We start from the raw sequence: 3,634 nt of genomic DNA, 5'->3' as shown, positions 1-3,634 counted from the left end.
CTTGCGCTCACTGTTGTACACGGAAGCAGTTCCGGGCGGATGACGTACGGAGGTCGGCTTTGCGCATGCGCCGCTCAGAAGTGACGAAAGCGGGAGCGCAGGGGAGAGATCAAAACAAAACAACGGTCACTAATTAGAAGTGCAAAACGAGGATTTGTAAAGAAGAATGTCAGAGGATTTCGATATAAGTCAACAGGAGACTGGTTTTCCTTTGCTAAAGTAAGGAAACTTTGCTTCCTTTGCTCCTGTTAAAGGGATAGTTCACCCAAAAATGAAAATTTGATGTTGAAGAAGACGCGTCACGCGCAGGCTGAAGAAGAAGACGTGAACGTGCTCAGGACGCGCTCAGGACAGTTCGAACATTGCAGTACATTAGAGGTAAACATCAAATCTTCATTTTTGGGTGAACTATCCCTCCAAGTGTACAAACGTTAACAAGCGTTTGTTTTCACGAGACTCACCGGCGCATGCGCAACACCGACCTCATACATCATCCAACTGTTGGTGCAAGCTAGATTAAAGTGATTATTACGTTTTGAATATGGATATTTTTCTAACAAAAACGCATCGATTCGCTACAGGAGGCCTTTGTTCACCCCCCGGAGCCATGTGAGACACTTTTTTTTATGAATGTGCGCTTTTTATTTGAATTGAGATTTTCAATTCCTTAGCATTTCCAATACCTCAGAACAACTTGATGATGTAATTTGGTTCCTTGCCGTTGTCGCCTCTGGCTTGCTTAGTTGGGGACGCTTAATTTCCAGCAAAATCGTCGACTTGATAGCACAGATACTATTTAAACTGAACAGAGCTGGATGATGACATCACTGAATTCAATGATGAACTGCCTTTAACTAAAAATTGAGTGTTTACTATTGTCATTTTGCATTAATGACACACTATTTTCCTAATTAATGCTGTACAGTTGCTTTGACACAATCTGTATTGTTAAAAGCGCTATACAAATAAAGGTGACTTGACTTGGCTTCTTTGGACTGAAGCACTGCACCACCCGCTGACTGCCATTAAACAGCTTGAACGATTAAAGACAATTTTTAATATAACTCCGACTGGATTTGTCTGAAAGAAGAAAGTCATATACACCTAGGATGCATTGAGGGTGAGTAATTTATGGGCAAATTTTCATTTTTGGGTGAACCAACCCTTTAAATTAGACTTAAATTTTATTATTTAGTTTTTTTGACATTTGAATTATATTCACTGAAACAAGTTTTAATATCTTCAGTTTTGATTCTCAGGTGAATTTACAGGTTTAGTTGCTGCAGAAATACAACATTAAATACTTTTACACAGAATTTATTATCATATTTAAAAATAATAACATATTACATATTTTAGTACAAATTGTATGCACCATTGTGCCTTTAAACAGAATTTGAAGATGGAACACAGCTATTTAAAAGCCTGTAGATTAGTCTAATCAAGAACAATGTTTTTAGTCTTAGTTTCTAGTTTAAGAGACCAGCTTATCAGTGCTGTAATGTTGATCACAGACAGCGATCACTGCAGAGTTCATACAGGTAACTCTCTAGACATGAGTCAGTGAACAGAACTTGACAGTTCCCATAATGCACTGCTTAACAAAATCATGTGTTTGGGTTTCTTTGGTATATGCTTTATACTTCAAAAGTTAATTCTTCATGATTTTTTAAAAATCTGACTTTAACATAAAGAAAGAAAAAAACTCACAGTTTTGTACAGGGCTAAGGCATTCGGGGCAGGGCTAAAATCAGAGAATTCATCCACAAGAACAGACAGGCAACGAATCTCTTCTGCCATGGCACTGGACACCTAGAAGAGCAGCAGTGAGAATTAATTTGGCCTTTTCAACACCATGTAGAAAACATGAGGTTCAAATATTAGATACAGATGATATTCAACCAAAATAAGTATTTTACCGGCAGGGGTACTGCTGCAGCGTATGCGACAAAAATGCATTTGCAGCTTTTGACTGTTAAGTGGCGCTTTAACAATAGGCCTACACTTCAAGTTATCAGGCAAACGTGTCAAAGCGCATTTTCGTGAGTAGCTGTCAACTTTGCCTTGCCAATACACGCATCATAAAACTCGGCTTTTTAGGCAAATACCAGAAAGTGTAAGTTGTAAGTTACTAATTAAGTTATTCAAACAGCTAGTAAATTACAGAAAGTGAGCAAAATACATTTACTTTATAAAAAGGTCATTTTCACTGACTTCAGTCTAGTGCAAGTTTAAGATTTAAAAAAAAAAAACCTACGATTATAATCAATAAAGCTGTCTACACTGTGAAATTAATATCTTAGTTTCATCATAAGTACATCTGCATTTTGTTGTTTATGATGAGGAAATTCACGAGAGTGCAGAATTCATTCAGCGAGCTCACGCATTTAACAAAACTCTGGTGTTTCAGCGATTACTAATCTGAACGCCTCTAATTGGCCATTGTACTCATAAGCTCAACAGAATCGTATGTGATTGGTTATAATGTGCAATCACATACACACACACACAAAAAAAACATGATGCAACATGAGCAGATATACAGAGTTCTGGCATGAAACTCTAGATAGCGCAGTCTGATAGGTCTAACTCAAGCTGACCTAATGACATTATCACATGGCACAGCTGATTGGTTCGCTCCTGTATCGGTAGCCAATGAGCTCGCTGCTCAACATTCAAATATATGACTAGTGCTTGCCTAGCAGTTGCAGCTTGCTTCAGAACAGCGAAATCAACATCTAGATAAGTGAATGCTCTTCTAATCCATATCGCTGAGTGTATTGCGTGGTCTGCCTAATTGAATTCAAAAATGAGCAACCATAATCAAGTTTAAACTAAGTGTCATGTTAGCAGTTTGCATTGTATGCAGGAGCGAAAATTAAGCATATTAGCAGCAGCATTTAGCATCTGTGTTTATACAGCAGTTTAGAGCATATGTAATCGCTCTGAGGACACGGCAATAGTAACGGACATGAAACAGGTTAAATGAAATAAGCATTCTTGTGTATGCATTTCAACGGGGGTTCGCCATATACATCGGTGATTATCCCAGTGTTCACGCTCGTTATTTCTAAGGTTGATGTTTTCATTGTGATGAGTGTGGTTGATTTCAGCTGCATGCAGCGTCAGAAGCACGTGCTTATTGCAGTCATATCAATGAAAGTGTTGCGGGAGACGCTGAAGATCACTATCTACGGCTGTAACAGTTAGTTCCGAGTGAAATGCATTATGGGTAGTGTAGTTCGGAGAAATGTGCTCGTACTACGTGTGCTCTCGCTGTGCGGTGTAATTCTGTGTATATTCTGCCTTTATTTCAGTTCATTCAGGTCAGTCCACCCAGGGTTTTTTGTACACTGTAACTTGACAACTTTTATCTGCACAAGAGAGTAAAATGGCATGCATCGGCTAACTTTGTCAGTCATCATTGCAATAACATGAATTAACAAGCTGTTACGCTGCCACTGGGACTGATGAAGTGTAGAAAGTAACCGTAGTTATCAAATGACTAAATTATGATATTTGCTCAGGTGGGTGCTGGGGTCTTATCTATCAGATTGCAACGTATATCCATTTTGTTAATTAAACATTACACAGTGCGCATCTAATTAGAGTTAAAAGCCTCGGCGTGGTAGCC

General features: G+C 38.6%; 1 pseudogene; it reads right to left on the bottom strand.

Moving 5' to 3' along the window:
* Positions 1–3,634, bottom strand: part of LOC107724750 (mitofusin-1-like) — a 17,909-nt pseudogene that overhangs the window by 4,108 nt on the left and 10,167 nt on the right.

The sequence above is a fragment of the Sinocyclocheilus rhinocerous genome, unplaced genomic scaffold (genome assembly GCF_001515625.1).
Source record: "Sinocyclocheilus rhinocerous isolate Xijiao unplaced genomic scaffold, SAMN03320098_v1.1 scaffold3442, whole genome shotgun sequence".
In the NCBI taxonomy this organism is placed as follows: domain Eukaryota; kingdom Metazoa; phylum Chordata; class Actinopteri; order Cypriniformes; family Cyprinidae; genus Sinocyclocheilus; species Sinocyclocheilus rhinocerous.
Note: the sequence above shows the minus strand (reverse complement) of the source record. Positions and strands in the feature narration are given on the sequence as shown.